The 16,836-nt window shown below is 43.1% G+C and overlaps 2 long non-coding RNA genes across 2 annotated transcripts; both read right to left on the reverse strand.

Annotated features, from left to right (window-relative positions):
• Window positions 1-445: 445 nt before the first annotated feature.
• On the reverse strand, window positions 446-1,669 carry LOC115559094 (uncharacterized). The gene is made up of 3 exons (XR_003979418.1): window positions 1,591-1,669; window positions 1,055-1,150; window positions 446-822 (listed from the first exon to the last, which is right to left on the reverse strand). It is a non-coding gene; the product is annotated as an uncharacterized LOC115559094 (long non-coding RNA).
• Window positions 1,670-2,088: 419 nt separating this feature from the next.
• On the reverse strand, window positions 2,089-6,781 carry LOC115558933 (uncharacterized). The gene is made up of 3 exons (XR_003979386.1): window positions 6,621-6,781; window positions 6,074-6,143; window positions 2,089-2,971 (listed from the first exon to the last, which is right to left on the reverse strand). It is a non-coding gene; the product is annotated as an uncharacterized LOC115558933 (long non-coding RNA).
• Window positions 6,782-16,836: the final 10,055 nt, after the last annotated feature.

The raw sequence follows: 16,836 nt of genomic DNA on the forward strand, positions 1-16,836 counted from the left end.
TGCAAATAAAAATACATACTAAAATTCCCCTAAAATAATCAAAATTAACATCCTCCACTGGGATTGTTTAAAAAAAGCAATCTCAAACAGTGCAAATTGTGAGCTGAGGTACTCATTGGAACAATAAAACTGAGCATTTGCTAAATGGATCCATATATTTGAACATGAACCTGGATGCTTCACATGCAGCGCATGGATGTTAATACTTGGCTTACTCTCTGGTTCTCTTTGGTTCTACAAAGTATTGACTCAGGGGGGCTGAATACATTTGCACCCAACTGTAAATAAAATAAAGTGCTTTGAAAATTCTCCTAAAATGATCAAAGTAAATCAAGATCCCCCACTGGGATTGTTTAAAAAAGCAATCTCTAACAGTGCAAATTGTGAGCTGAGGTAATCAATGGAACAATACAAACAATAAAACTGAGCATTTGCTAAATGGATCCATCTATTTTAACATGACCCTGGATGCTTCACATGCTTCACAGAGACATGTGGATGTTAATGCTTGGCTTACTCTCTCAGCAAGTCATTTTTCAAAGTCAGTAGGCACGGTTTCAGTGGTTTGTTGTCATCGAGAAACATCAGTATCTTCTGAATGAAGGTGAATGTGTGAATAAGCTTCTTTGGATAGTCTAAATGCAATGCATAGATCAACCCAAACAACAGTACAAATGCATCAGTCATCTTTGGAAGATCACTCACAACAACGTCATCTTCTACTACAACACAAATGCTGTTTGGGCTGAAGATGTCGTGACCAGTAGTGCCCACAGTGAGGAGAGCCAGCAGGGTGTCGGCAATATCTGGCTCATCTTCCCCCTGAAAAACACAAACAATCCAATTATAAAAAGGACAGTTCCAGCAGCAAGGTCAGACAGACAGACAGACAGACAGACAGACAGACACACACACACGTTTCTATGTTCTAAGTCTGTCTTGTTATATGTTGAAAGTTACTAGTGGTTATAATGACTGCCTCCTTCAATATGGGCTCTATAATCCCTTCCTAATGTGACTCCACATTTCTGTTAATGCTTGTGTGAGTACTTACATTGCAAGTCTTGAAGAACTCACTGTCATCCTCGCGCAAGTACACTGGGAGTGCATGGAGGGCCAGGGTTCGTCTCATGTGGACATCACGTTGTTCCTGGATTGGCAATCAAAAAATAATAATACAAATAGTTTACCAGCACATGAAGCCAAGATTCCTCAAATCTATGCATACTCAGTGACAGAAAATGGGTTTACTTGCAGATGTTCATTTAACATCTAATTAGAAACATCTGTCCATCATGTGCTTGTGCTACTAGTGAACGCCCTCAAAATATACTATAGAAAAAAAGTGAAGGTCTTTGTTTTGTATTATTTGTTCAGTGCAGCCTAAATAAACATTTTAAATTATAGAGCTTGTAAATGGCATTTTAAAGTAGTAATGTATGGGAACATTTGAACAGGTGAGAAAACAATTAGTAAAAATCACAAATTGCAATTGTAATTAGATAGCAGTATCAACCTAGACATTACAACACAATTACAAACTCAAATGTGGTTTATGTTGTCCCCATGGCCAAGTTCATCTTAACTCACCTGGAGATCATAAATCCCTAGGATCCGCCGCAGAGTCTCTGCCGTCTTGCCAGACCGTGAGGCCTTCTGCCTGTACAAGATGATCAATTTTGGTGTGTACCGATCCAGCTCACAGTAGAATTGGTTTTGTAGGTTCACATTTGTGATGCGATGGAACTCGGCAAACACCTGCAGACATACAAATACACACAAACATGGAAACATTAATGAAGAGCTTTTAACTTGGGTTTAAACAGCAAATGTGAGGAATCAATCACTAGTTTTAAGCTATAAAGCTATATGAGAAAGTTTAAAATATTTGTAGTGACAATGATACTTTGCCTGTGTAAATGGATAAAGGGTGGTGGGGGATGGCAACAATTATTATGCAGAAAAAAAGAGGAATAGTTTTTACCTGTGACTTCATGCGCAGAGCTGGCCAGCTCTCCAAAAAGTCCCGCACAGATGTATCACCCTTAACAATATCTTGCCGACGAAGGGCAAAGGTTATGTGCATTAGCTGGTCTACCAATGTCTGATTTATCTCGGTCTTTTCAACCTCTTTCTGGATTTGAAGTTTCAGTTGTTCCAGAGTGGCCTCGTTCTCTCCTCTTGGAAAGTTGGGTAGGAAGTTTACTTCAGCCCGCCTGGCTCTCCTTATGTTTGAATGGGGATGTTCTCTGTCCGGGTTGTTTACGCTCCTCCTGCCTGCGTTAACTGACACCTCAGCGCACCCAGCTCTGGCAAGCTTGGTACGGTAGTTCCCCATCTTGAACTTCAAGCAGACCTTCCATCCATACCATCCACTTTTGCTGCCATACTCTGTGAGACACGGGTGAGCTTTAATCAGAGCTTCAGCAGCCTTACCCACTTCACTGTCATTTGGATATGGTTTGAAGCTGTGCATGGTTTCAGCCATGCTTTCCAGGATGTTGTGCTTTTGGGACCTTGTCAAATTCACATTCTTTCTGGATCTCTCAAAAACACCATTTCCTTCTTCGAGTACATGCTGCACTTCATATGAAAAAGTAGGCAGAGGGAAACAATCCGGCCAGTTCTTCTGACGCTGTGTTAAAGGTACATGTGGGAGTATGTCTGTATCGGAACTTCCGGTTGAGGTGGCATCACTTTCAGATCTCAGTATTCTCAATGTGCCCTTCTCAGGCAACTCCTGAATATCCGCAAGAACAGTAAGTTGACCGCCGAAGTCAGGATCCTCATATTGCAAGGTAAAGTCACCATCCAGTCTTGGCCTGAACTTCTCTTTCATTACGTCCATAAGCTCTTCTACAGAGGTTGGTCGCTCCGTTAGAGTAAGTTTCATGGCAACATCTGTTGCAACATATACACGTAGCACAAATCTCTGGGGAGTAGCCATCTTCTGTGTTGATTTCTCACAGACCTGATTTACACACACAAACGAGTAAAATAAGTTAGTTTGATTGCACTATTTTGGAAAAACTAGTAGTACTACATCACCAAACCATACACTCAACAATGTTTAAAATTTGGGCTGAACTAGGCACAGGAAGAACTACTTTTCAGTCTAATAATATGAACCTTTTAGGTGTTAAGAGCAGTCTTCCTTCTATGTTGTATGCACAGAGAGGTGATTTGTCATTAAGCTCTGATACAGTGTTAACAGCCAAATTCCCTGCCGAAAGTTCATAGGAACGCAAGTGTTCGATGTAGTATGACTTGTGTTCTTGGCAAAGAAAGACAACATGGTGGTTAACAAGGAGAATCTGTTCAATTTTGTTAAACTGTGGCAGTGCTCCCTCCTGCCCCACAGACACAAACATTTCCTTGTCATAATTAGTCCCATCAATGTTGATATTTGATGTGCTGTAAATCATGTTGCTGTCCGTTATTTGTTCAATGTATGCCCTTGCAACATCAGGAAGCACTGATACCATCACAGAAGAAACATTTGATGTCTGCTGATGAGGTTTAAAGAATGATGGGGAACTAAGATAGTATGCAACCATGTGCTGATGCCTGTTTGCCAGTGTTTTTAACACATTCTTAAAGTTCTGTGTGTCATGTACAACACGCTTGAAAAAGCGGTGTTTGCCCTCAAATCTCATCGTCCACAAGTGGACAAGAGGCCCAAAGCAGCGTATGAGGTCGGGGTAATGTTCGATGTAGTGATGTTTAGGTCAGAGTTTGAAATCGGGAAAAGTCTCCTGCAGCATGCGTCTATGGTCTTGTATTTTTGTCTGCAAGTACTGGAGGGATTCTTCTGTAAATGTGGGAGAAAGCACTATCTCAACTACATCTTTCAAATCCATCAGTACAGTCCATGCCACATCTCCTTCAGGAACTATATTACCAATAATCAAAGGGAAGAGTCTTATTAAAGTAGCATTTTCATGGCCATTGCCGCCAATAGTTCTCTTTACTTTGAAGGTCTTTGGAATAGGCTGGGGTCTGTCTACCTTATCTGTGCGCTGGTATGGAAATGATGCTATTTTCCTGTTTAAATACTCAAGGGTGAAATATTTGCAACGGATCATTTCTCCAATACACAAGGCCAACTCTACAGGCACGATGCCCTCAAAGAGATCGTGGAGGACATCAGGTGGGAAACCAGTGACTGTATGGAAATACTCTAGCTGGCTCAAAGTACAGTCTCCCTGTACACCAAACTGACTCTGAAAATCCCCATGCATTACAGCATGCACATCACTGTCATGGCTGGCTTTAGTCCTCAGACTAAATTCTCTACCCCCAACATCACAAGACTGAAGTTTGTCTTGAGTAGCTGTGCAGAATCTGCAAAAGTATTCAGCTCTGAAACACTTTGTAAAGCCTGCTAATGCATGGGCTGCAAGATTATCAGACACCACACACATGACTGTTCCCCGAACTGCCTTACCAATGGACTCAATAAATACACCATCTCGTTCAAGGGTTTGGATGTCTCGTAAAAGAGGACCAAGGGCTCTTTCGTAACCAAACTTCTGAACGTCTGTTACTTTACACAATGCTGCTAGCTGAATCACATGCAAGGCTGATCTGTATGTACTGGGTAAATCAGCAAGTATCCAGTACACTGAACAGAGTTTGTGGATTTTCCGTGATGTGCCAAGTGGATTTGCAATTTCAAGATCATCGATGTACAAAAGAAGTGGTAGCTTTAGCTCATCTGAAGAAGATAATAAGTCATTCCCTTTATAGTATAAGCCATCTTGGTGGCTCTCATAATGATCATTTTGAGCCGTCTTTGTTTCCTGAATTTTTTCCAAAATGTCAGTATGTCTGAAAATGTTTTGGATCATTTCAAGAATGGGAACATGCACTGCTGTGTGCCCCGGCTCTAGTACATACTCTACAGGTGGTACCACCGGGTAATTTCTCTCAACATAGGTTTTCCTTCTTTTGGTTGAAGATAACTCCTTACCTCTAGCTGTGGCACTAACAAGAATGTTACTATCCATAACAGCACTCACTACCTCATCAAGAGTAGTTTCGCTAGCAGAGATATCGTGACTTTCCAAGACTTCTAGAATGGATTTTTTAAGAAGAGGTTGGGACAAGGTAAATATCTGAGTTAAATGTTCCACTATTTCCTGAGATGCCATGTCAGATACATGAAGAATAGTTCGCATCTTTAGGAATAACGATGCCAAGTTATGCTGCAACTGTGCTCTTAAACTGTCAGTGTCACATTGACTCTCATCCTCAGAAAGATCAAATGTGTCTGTGCTCTCACACTGAGCAGGGGCGTCACCAACAGATTCAGCAGTAGTTGTGACTGGGACACTGTCATTTTCTTCTAATATAACATTATCATCAAAGTCTGAACTACCTACATGTTTTCTACTTTTGTGTGCATTAAATGAAGAATACACATTGGTGCTGTAATTGCAGTTCTTGAATGGGCATGGTACCATTTCATGGCTTCTTAAATGACTCCTCAAATGACCAAATAGTGTTTCCTCAGAAAAGGGATGCTTAAAGTTACACAAGGGACATGTAAAAAGGGCATGACCTGTGTATGCTCCTCCAGGTGCAGCTATTCTGGGTGTGTCATTATGAACCCGTGACAAATGAGCTTTCATTGCATTAAATGACTGAAAAGTACAAATGCAGTCGCCATACAGACATGGCAGAGGGCAGACTCTTGAAAAATGGCCATGCTGCAAACGATAGTGCCTAAATAACTTTGCCCGGGTGTCTGCAGATACTGAACACAACTTGCACTTCCACTCCATTGAATCACCCTGTAATTTCACAAAACACTTGTTTTAGTCTGTAGTGAAAACTCTACACAGTTAATACTTAATCATTCGAAAACTAAAGCACACTACTCCTGAAGTAGAAATATGCTTATTGAAAGCATACCTTGGATTGATGTTCGAACGGCAGTCGCTGTATACTCAGGTTAATCCTGCGGTAACAGATTTTACAAATTATATAAATTAATTGCTATTATTCCAGTCCAACAAGATTGCCATCATGAAATGCGTTTATTTATTTATTTAAGATTTGTCCGACTCACCGAAAAAATAGCAGCTTTTTGATGACTGATCTTGAAAATGCTGCAGTGTCCGGAGCAGCACTCTGTAGTCCTACATGCACATAATATTTGAAAATACACTTTTGATTAGTTTGTAAAATAAGGGACACGTTTTATATTCAACCTCAAATATACACTTAGTTGGCAGTTTATTAGGCTCCCTGGCTCTCTCTCTCTCACACACACACACACACACACACACACACACACACACACACACACACACACACACACACACACACACACACACACACACACACACACACCATCCCAAAATAGTTTGTGTTATTTGTGAATTAATGAATGTGTGTCTCCAGAACATACTAAAATAATGTATTGATTTTTCCTAAATGGTTATGATTTACTAAACGGTTACACCCCTATCTACAATATATCAATTGGTCATAATATAAAGTTCAAACTGCTTTAAGGAGGAGTAGATTCAACTGATGTTCTTTGTGTTTAATTGGATTGCATTACAGTGTTATATCAAGGTGGCCAGTTTGTACAACGCAATTCCTTTACTTACCGATGTCTTTAAGCTCAAGGAAGAACAGCAGCATTCGCCTTCCACTTGAGCCTACAAAGAAAGAGCAATAATAACAGATGTAAATTCAAGTGAAATGTATGAAGTACTTGTAAATGTTCACATTATACAGTACAGTTTAAGTCAAGCTAATTATATCTTTAAGCAGCATCACATTTATTTTTAACTTTTGAAACTCTACATTGGATGTTAAAACAAATCAAATGTCTGAAATATTATAGATGTAAAATAATTAGTGGTATTTATTCAAGTTCTCCTCACATATCATTTGGGATACTTGTATTCTTAGTTTCATACGTTGCCTCATTATATCTTTCTGCTGATTAAAGTAAGATATTCTTCATTGTATAAATTCATAAACTGAGTAGCGAGAACCAGGCTTTAGGCGCTTTCGCACCGGCAGTACCTTTTGTAGTTCCTGGAACTAAACGTTCCTAGTACCTTTTTGTTTGCGTTCGCACCAGACGATTGGGGGATTTTTGGGGGATTTTTTCTCCCCCGAAACAGTAGTTCCTGGAACTATTTTAGCTCCTACTTCGAGGCAGGGACTTTTTGGTTCTCCCTTTCTCCCCCGTTTCGAGGTCTGCGTTGATTGGCCCACATAATAAGTCCCGCCCACTGCCGACCGCTGGCCCCGCCTTCCCAAGCAGCGCGACATGTTTTAAAGCCCTGCTGGGTAGCGTAGCCTCACAGAGCGAGCTATACATTTAACATTCAATATTTAAGAGGCGAAGAAGAAGACGACGACACGTCGTCTCTTTTGCCTGTTGCGCTCTGCTACTCCCTCGTCCACAAAATGAGAGATTATCATATTAAGCAGAATCCTTCGTCTCCTGCGTCTCGCTGCTACGTAATCTGGCCAATTTTGTAAACGCCGCTGTTCGAAATGTCAGATCATCATCCCGGCAAGCCACAACAAAAACAACCTCCCGTTGATCTCCTCCATGCTGGTTTGTTATGTGACGCTAAAGTCGAGTGACAATTTAAACCTGGTCGCCGCGCCTACGTTGCTCCTTGACCGCTCCCACAAGTTCCCCCTGGCCAGCGCCGGTGCGAATGCAAACGTGAAAACAGTTTGGGGGAGATTTAGGGGAAGAATAGTCCCGGTACTATTTGGGTACTAATGGTTCCTATTGTTTAGTTCCTGGAACTATTCGGTGCGAAAGCGGCTTTTAGGCTTTTCGCACCGAATAATTCACCGAATAATTCATTGTCATAACTAAAATCTAATAAAAAATATACTATGTATTCTAATATTTTATTACCTTGTGTTTAGTAAGGCAGAGCTCGGCCTTCTTCTGAGAATACAGCAAACAGCACAACGTTATGTGTCTGCATTAGCCGGCTAATTAACACTAGCCATATTGCCACTGCACCCGACAAGATTACAAAAAATGTATGAGGTTTTTACTCACCAGATAAGAGCGCTTAGCAGAAGAATAAACTGTACCATCAGAAGCATCAGCACCACACTTGAAAAAATGACCGTTGAATCGGCGTCGGCTGCTGGCATTGCGTGTACGTGACGTTAGCTCTTAGCTAACGTTACTCTTAGCTAACGTCAACGCGCCAAAATGCAAAACCGCGTCGACAAAATGATAGGCTTTTCCATAAAAAGAAATAAACGTATAAAGTGTATACAAGACAAGGACAGTCAAAAAACAAACTAGTCTGTGTAAAAATAGCTAAGTAATCGCTAGTTTTGCTCGTTTACATGCAGTGCTTTCTCTCTCGCGAACGGGTAGCCACCTTGAACTCTCGAGAAAATGAAAAGACGGAGCCTGAGCGTCGTGACGTCAATGACGTCAGACGTTGCGTCCCCCTGTACACTCAAAAGTTATAAACTAGAGATAATCCTTCACTCATAAACTTTGATGAATACAAAATTAAAACAACCTCAGTAATAAAGAGAACTTAATGGTTTTATTTTCACCTGACTTAGTGGCTGGTTTTGATTTCTGTACCCTAAATGTTATGAGTTAGTAGTACTGTTCGGGTTTACAGTGTACCTGTTCCACTGTTAAATAGCGGCCCAAATTGGTGGTCGCTATCCTTGTAATTTCTCTGCGTGAGAAATACGAAGTGTGGCGTGTGAGCGTGTGCATGGGTTGAATTGCGTGACTTGAGAGCCTTGAGGTTGACATTGTGTTTCTAGTTTAAATATTGACGTTGTTAGGCTCTGCGATGTCCACAAGGCTTAGCTTTTGTTATAGTCTCCTTGGGCTAAAGCTTAAATGTTTGAACGAAGTTTAACGGTTAAAAACGTACCAAGTTGCAAAGTCGCAGAGAAGAACGACTTCCATTATGATGACTATATGCTCTGTCAGGTGACCTTGGGTGTCTTGAAAGGCGCCTCTAAATTAAATGTATTATTATTATTATTATTATAAAATCCTACATTTTGAAATTTGATTAGTAGTAGTGTTCAATTCGAAGCTAATAGACATTTTAAAAGTGGATGCATTGTAATAATAATAATAATAATACATTTCATTTCGAGGCGCCTTTCAAGACACCCAAGGTCACCTTCATTGTGGAAGGAGTAGGGTCCCAAAGTTTGTAGAGAATAAGAAAGAAAAAGAATGCAGCCTTCAATGACCACGCTATGAGCAATAGTTGAGCGCTGCATGCAGCACTCACCAAGTGACATAACCAAACACTTATCATATGTTAGCACGACTTGAGCTGTCAATGTATATTCTGCCGTCCCTTCGAAGAGAGAAAGCAATTCTCACTCTCCACAAGGTGTTGAAAACCTGTCTGCAGAACCACTCAGCCTGGCTGAATGGCAGCCTGCTTCATCTCACGGCGTCGGGCTAGACGCTGGTTTCAGCACGTCAGCAACTGTGCCACTTGACACAGGTGAACAAGTGTGTGTGGGGGGGGAAGAGAGAGAGAGAGAGAGAGAGAGAGAGAGAGAGAGAGAGAGAGAGAGAGAGAGAGAGGGAGAGAGGTGAATCCGCGGGCAGCTTGGTGCTTTGCCATATGTTTCCCCTCATCTATTCGTCTCAAGAACCTGCAGAAACCCTGCACATGTTCACACTATACATTATGAATAATGTTTTTTTATTTGAATTGACACAAAGAAAGAGGTTCGGTTAGTACACACCATGTTTGCGCTACGTTGTATACATCTGAACAGAGCATGGACGTGATACTGCATACAGGGACCTGCTAACACCTGGGGCGAGACATACTTCTGGTGTATGTGCTGAATATGTGTACTGTAGGAATGTATGTGTGAGTGTGAGTGTGAGTGTGTCTGATGTGTTCTTGTTTGTGATTGCATGTTCCTGTGTGTGTTCTCGTGTGTATGTGTTCTTGTGTGCGTGCGTGCGTGCGTGCGTGCGTGCGTGCGTGCGTGCGACAGACCAGAGGAGAGTTTGTGTGTGGTCTCAGGAAGTATACCTCTCTGATAAGGGCCTGCAGGTGTGGGGCTGGGCCAGCTGCTATCAATTAACCAATCAGGAGCGAGAACAAAAGGAAGGCTGGGAAGTCACATGGAGATGATAGAAGGAGGAGACGTTAGTGAGGAAACAAAGAGAAGTTACACTGGAGCTGAGTGGGGAATGAACTCTGTAGTATTGAGAAGGACAAAAGATCAAAGATTAGCACAGCAGATAGAGGGAATGTGAAGTTGACATTGGGTTATAATAAACGAGTATGGAGAGTGGGTCCTGTTTAGAGGTCACTTCCTCTGGGGGTTAAAGTATGTTTAGAGGTCACTGCCTCTAGGGGTTAGCAGTCTGTTCCTGTTTAGAGGTCACTGCCTCTAGGGGTTAAAGTATGTTTAGAGGTCACTGCCTCTAGGGGTTAGCAGTCTGTTCCTGTTTAGAGGTCACTGCCTCTGGGGGCTAGCAGTCTGTTCCTGTTTAGAGGTCACTGCCTCTAGGGGATAAAGTATGTTTAGAGGTCACTGCCTCTGGGGGTTAGCAGTCTGTTCCTGTTTAGAGGTCACTGCCTCTAGGGGTTAGCAGTCTGTTCCTGTTTAGAGGTCACTGCCTCTAGGGGTTAAAGTATGTTTAGAGGTCACTGCCTCTGGGGGTTAGCAGTCTGTTCCTGTTTAGAGGTCACTGCCTCTGGGGGTTAGCAGTCTGTTCCTGTTTAGAGGTCGCTGCCTCTGGGGGTTAGCAGTCTGTTCCTGTTTAGAGGTCACTGCCTCTAGGGGTTAGCAGTCTGTTCCTGTTTAGAGGTCACTGCCTCTGGGGGTTAGCAGTCTGTTCCTGTTTAGAGGTCACTGCCTCTAGGGGTTAGCAGTGTTCCTGTTTAGAGGTCACTGCCTCTGGGGGTTAGCAGTCTGTTCCTGTTTAGAGGTCGCTGCCTCTGGGGGTTAGCAGTCTGTTCCTGTTTAGAGGTCACTGCCTCTAGGGGTTAAAGTATGTTTAGAGGTCACTGCCTCTGGGGGTTAGCAGTCTGTTCCTGTTTAGAGGTCACTGCCTCTGGGGGTTAGCAGTCTGTTCCTGTTTAGAGGTCGCTGCCTCTGGGGGTTAGCAGTCTGTTCCTGTTTAGAGGTCACTGCCTCTAGGGGTTAGCAGTCTGTTCCTGTTTAGAGGAGGATGCAGTTATAGGACTGCAGTCTGCATTTCTTTATATTGATTTACATACTACTTTCTGTGCTAGTAGTTTTAGTCCACCCAAACACGACTTGAACTGCAGCCTGGTCTGTTGCAGAAACCACTAATGCTGTTGGTTCTGTCTCTCAGGGTCTTCAGTCCCCTTTGTCAAGTCGAGCCCCTTGTCCATGTTTAGTCCAGCTGACAGAGCTGAGAGGCTGGCCGCGGTTCCAGTCGTTACGTTAACGTATGTGCAATCCCTTTTAGGCTCTGCCATTAAGACAGTTGGGGTGTTAGGGGCACAAAAGTAACTACCTTAGCAGAACATGGAGTTAGCATTTATTGCTAATAAGTAGCTAGCTCACTATAGGATACAACGATGTTGCCTCCAAACGAGTTTAAATTCCAACTATCCTTGTTTGTTCAAAGTTGGCTTCACACCAATGGGATATGTCACCTTTAGTGTTCTTTTTGTGCATACTATGGACTTAAGTCACAAAAACACTTGCCATCAACAGTCCTCTCCAGGTGTGTGTTTCCCAAAACAGTCAGGACGTTAGCATTTTGCCGACTTATTACCAAGCCTAGTTGTACTATGCAGCAGCCGAAGTACAAGTGTTCCCCAAAAATCTCCAGCTAACATAGCATTACGTAGCTGGCCTCTTCGTTGATTAGCTGTGCACTTATCAGCTAATACAGAGTGAACAGAGGTTTTCTGAAGGCGGAGTTCAGAGTTGCTCCGAGGCGTTCAATCATGAACAGTGGGGTGTTCCACAAAGCCGGTTTTATCACATAACCGGGTAAGTTAACCCAGGGTTTTCGGTAACCCTAGGTTTTCCGTTCCAAAAGGATCACGGTATGTTAGTTGATATAGCAACATATGCTCTGAATCAAACCTGGTCGGACCAGGTTTTGCGCAGGTTAAGTTTGAAACATAACCCGGTTTTGGGTATTTCAACCGGCGTTCACCGCAGATTTGTGTGTTCACAATGGCATGCCCTTTTGATGAGAGAACTGCTGATATCAGAGCGCAAATTATACGTGCAATCCACCGGGAGCGATTGATAAGACCACGGCTCGACATCTTGGCATATTGGATGACTTTTTGCTGGAGTGGAGAGATATAGATTCTCGCGCAAATCTTTAATATATTTAAATAGCCTTACATAGCCAACACTACCAATCGAGGACCTGGCCTCAGTTCACGCCAGACTATTTGCGTAGCCCTCCGTTTTTTTCAAATGGTAGTTTTATAGGCTATAATGCTGGAGATGCTGAGCACATCACAGTCGTTTCAGATGACCCATCCAAGATTTGTATCGGCCTCCTATCATACAAAGAGCAATATTGTCTGAGTACTATGCCGAGAGGCATTTACAACATAAAGTATAAAATAGTCCTAACGGACTTGCATCCACTGGAGAATGTTCGATCGTAGCCGGCGGCTTCATTACAAGCACTGGTCCATCTTGATCTGTGAAGTTGATGAATTGTCACTTTTAGGTTGTCTACCCAGTTACCAAAAAAAGAAACATTTGGAATAGTATGCGCTGTGGCAAGCACACGGTTTGCATGTGTTACTTCGAAGGCAAAAAAAATCGAAAATACAAGAATACACAAACCTACATTCAACCAGTGTGGGGTATGGCCCATGACTCTCTGAGGTGGTAGGTACCTCCAGGTAGGCCTACCCCCTCCATGCCAGGGCGCCCTGAATTTATGTTTATTAACAGCTCCTCCACCGGGGTTAAGACAATTTGAGGGCCAGATCCAGTCTGCAGACTGTCGGCCTTTTCACGATTGGCTTAAAAAAAATGGCTTATTTAAATTTATACCAATACGATGGTGGGAAAAGCTTACCAGTTTGTATGTTTTTTATACTTCATTTTTATACTTGATCCTCTGACCGCTTGGAAGCAATCGGAGTACATATTGTTTTAGAAGAAAGGGGTTATGGGGTAGGATCTTTAAGAATGCTTAACTGGGATATCTATATATTCATGGCTCAAATATTAAGGATCATGCTTTTGACGTGTAACTAACGCATTTACGCGGTCAGCGATCCGCTGCCAGGCTTTGGTTCTCCGGGTTCCAGAGGTTTTAGCGTTCCCTTTTCTTGTGATAATGTCCTTCTCCTCGTCATAGCTCTCCAGGAGAACCTGGAGCTCCATTTCATTGAAATAAGCGGCCCGTTTCGCCATATCGATCAGGGTTTCCATGATCCATACATCACGTCTTTTTAAGTTTGGCGTGGACGCGCACAACCCTGTGTTAACCAACCCCGAGTTGATTGAACTAATGCATAACCGCTGCTGTGGAATCAAACTCTGGGTTGGTCGGCACAGGGTCAGTCAACCTAGAGTTCAGCGTTAACTCAGTGTTTGTTAAACCTCCGTTCGTGGAACACCCCTCAGGTGGAAGCCTCAAACTTTGATGTTTACACTACATGCTTGTTATACACTTGTGGTTAATATTCGCTAACTTGATTGTGTATAGCCTACCTATCCTTTGTATTAACATTAGAAACAATTTTGGAAATAATTCTTTGTTTGGAAAAAACGTAACACACATTTTTAATGACGCTAGCGTATTCGTCAGCATAGGCACTATCTATGAATTCAATATGGTTGCTGCAAACGGGTGACACGTTTATGGAAAAAAGATAATTCAAACAATGAATTTGGTGAGAAATTTGCATTGTCTAAATGATTCTCTATGATATGGATAAATGAATGAATTACATTTCTCCCTGATTCTGTGCAAATGGCTGAGTGGTTAGAGCACTTGATCTGAGATTTACACGTTGTTTTTTGCCACCGCTTCATGCCCTGCCAGATGTGTCTAGTTTCCTCAGTTCTAATGATGGATTTTTTATTTTTGAAGTCTGGCAAGACAGACTGAATTCGGTCATGAGACCATGAATATCCGGGAAGCATGTTGCCTAATACGGACATACAACAGCCCTAGAGCTGTTGTAAATAATTTGCCTTTTTACCATGTGGGTATTAAGGACGCAGCCAGCCTATGCTGTTGGGAAACAGTCAGGAAGCCTTACCTTGCTAGTACTATGGAGTTTAATAACTTCCTCCATACTATGAGCTTACTATGTAGGTGAAATGCTTTTGGGGGAACACTTTCCTCTTAACTGTTGAGTCCCTAAGATGTAGGTTGCTAAGGAAGTTAACAACTATGCTTTTGGGAAACAAACCCCAGTTGTGGGGTCGGCTTGCGGCGAGCTGTTTGTGCCAGAGTGACCAACACTCAGTAGGCTGTTTGGCATTGGCAGAGAAGATTTGGCACATTTTTCTTGGGCGCAACCTACCTACTCAAAGCTCTGCTGCTCATTCCAAAAAATGCATGTTCCTTACACAAGTGGTACCATTTAAAAGGGGAGGCCTCAGGCTTTCCAACGGTATAAAATGTTTTGCAAAAAAGCATTATGACAAAAAAATCTACAAAACACAAATTTCCTTACTTTTTGTGCCTAGTTTAGAATCTATCGAAGAAAGGGTTCTTAAAATCATAAGACATCCTCACCGAACAAAATACCCAACACCATCTGGTTCTGAGGGACCAAACAGACTTTGAGTACCTAAACCAGACTGCCGTCTGGTTTGGGCTTGTTCGGCATCTTGGTCTGTTTCTTCTTTTTGCTTTTCCTTAAACACAGGAGACTGCAGGAAGGTAGTATCTGTGTTTATTGTCTCCGCATCAATTTGCTGTAAGATCCCAATATTTTATTAGTGCAATTACATTTTGACTGCAATCTGAGAGGTTTTCCACCAGTGTTACGTAGGTGTGGTCCTTACCACGTTAGGCCGGCCTCCTTATAGTTTACGGACGCCTTTGGTCTTCTGGTTCGACTACCGACATCTCCACTGTTTGCGTTTGGAATGACCGTTAAACCTCTTCTTGCTAAAATAACAGATTTGATTTTTTCATCGTTGTAACAATGCTTCTTGGCAATAAATCATATACCGTTGGAAAGCATGAAGCCTCCCCTTTTAAATGGTACCACATGTGTAAGGAATATGCATTTGTGGGATGAGCAGCAGAACTGAGTATGTTGGTTGCCACCAAGAAAAAATTACCAAATCCTCTCTGCCAATGCCAAACTGCTTATTTTGAGCTTCTGGTACTTCCAGGTGATGCCAATAGGGAACTAGATTGGCAGCACACGTGAGCATGGGCCCTGCGTCTCAATTCAGGGGACGCATCCTTCATAGGACGCGGTCGATGAAGGTGTGGCCTTTGTTGATCGTGAAGGCCGGACCAAAGGCCGACCAAACGTTTTTAAATGAGGCTGTCTGGCCTACGGAGCACTTCAAGTTTGTAACAAGCCGTTAACACCCTTTACATTGCGTGACGACGCGCCGCTCCTGTCACCTAGCAACCCTGACAGCGGCGGTTCTAACCGGACGGCGGAGGAGAAATATGGAATATAACATTAATTAGTTTAACGTTATATGGCTCGTGTTAAGGTCATTGAACTTTGACAATAAAGTTGCAAATTTAAAAAAGTCCCTTTAACTTTACTTTAATATAAAAAAATGTTTTTGTCATTAAATATGTAATTTGCTGCAACTGCCGCTTCTGCTCTCTCCGACGCCATTTCTGAAAAAACCAACGCGCAATGAATCTTGGGATACGTTGGGCTGTGAAGGAACCAGCCGGTGGACCCTTCAAATCCGGGAGAAGAAGGCTGCATTTCTCGGCGGCATTTGAAGGAGCCTTTGAAATGGGACAGCCTTGACGCCCCTCGGTGACACAAGCGGTCCTCAAATCCAGCCTTCAAAGGATGCATCCCCTGAATTGAGACTCAGCCTTGGTGTCTGCCCAAAGAATCGGCATGCCACGTTTGACTGATCTGGATAGGGCTCGTGTGATAGGGCAACTTCAAGCTAGTCTTCTGCAAATCCAAGTTGCGGCATTATTTGGAGTGAGCTCTGGTAACATCTCCAAAGGGAAGGCCAAGTTCCATATCGCGGGGGATGTCAGACAGGACACGAAGTGGGCGTCCCAAGAAGACGACACCCCAAGAAGATGGTTTCCTCACAGTGTCAGCACTACAGGTATGCTGCCCAGACAATTCGGAACAGACTGCACGCAGCCGATCCCCACATAGGGCTGTCAGGAGGCCTGCTATGACTGCCCTTCACGGTGAGGCCTGGTGAATGGCAGTCTTTGGTGTCGGCAACACGTGCACTGGAACCTGAACATGTGAAGGAACGCTATGTTCAGTGATGAGTCGAGATTGTGCCTACGGCATTTGGATCGTAGGGTCAATGTGTGGAGAAGACGCAGTGAACGCTATGCTGGTTGCTGCTCTGATAGAGTAACATCTTTTGGTGGGGCGGCATCTCCTTCACTGGAAATATGAGGCTTGTCAATATTGGAGGCAATCTCAATGCAGAGAGATATCGAGATGAGATTCTGCAACCAGTGGCATTCCCATATCTCCACAGTCTGGGCCCATCTCTACCCTCCAGGAGGACCAGGCTCGACCTCCATATAGAGGGGTTTATCAGAGGCTACCTCCAGAATGTGGGAGTGGAGAGGATGGAATGGCCTGCCTGCAGTCCTGACCTCAACCCCATTGAACAGTGGTGGGATCAGCTTGGGGTGACCAACAAAACCAGGTTGGC

This window comes from Gadus morhua, chromosome 14 (genome assembly GCF_902167405.1).
Source record: "Gadus morhua chromosome 14, gadMor3.0, whole genome shotgun sequence".
Lineage (NCBI taxonomy): Eukaryota > Metazoa > Chordata > Actinopteri > Gadiformes > Gadidae > Gadus > Gadus morhua.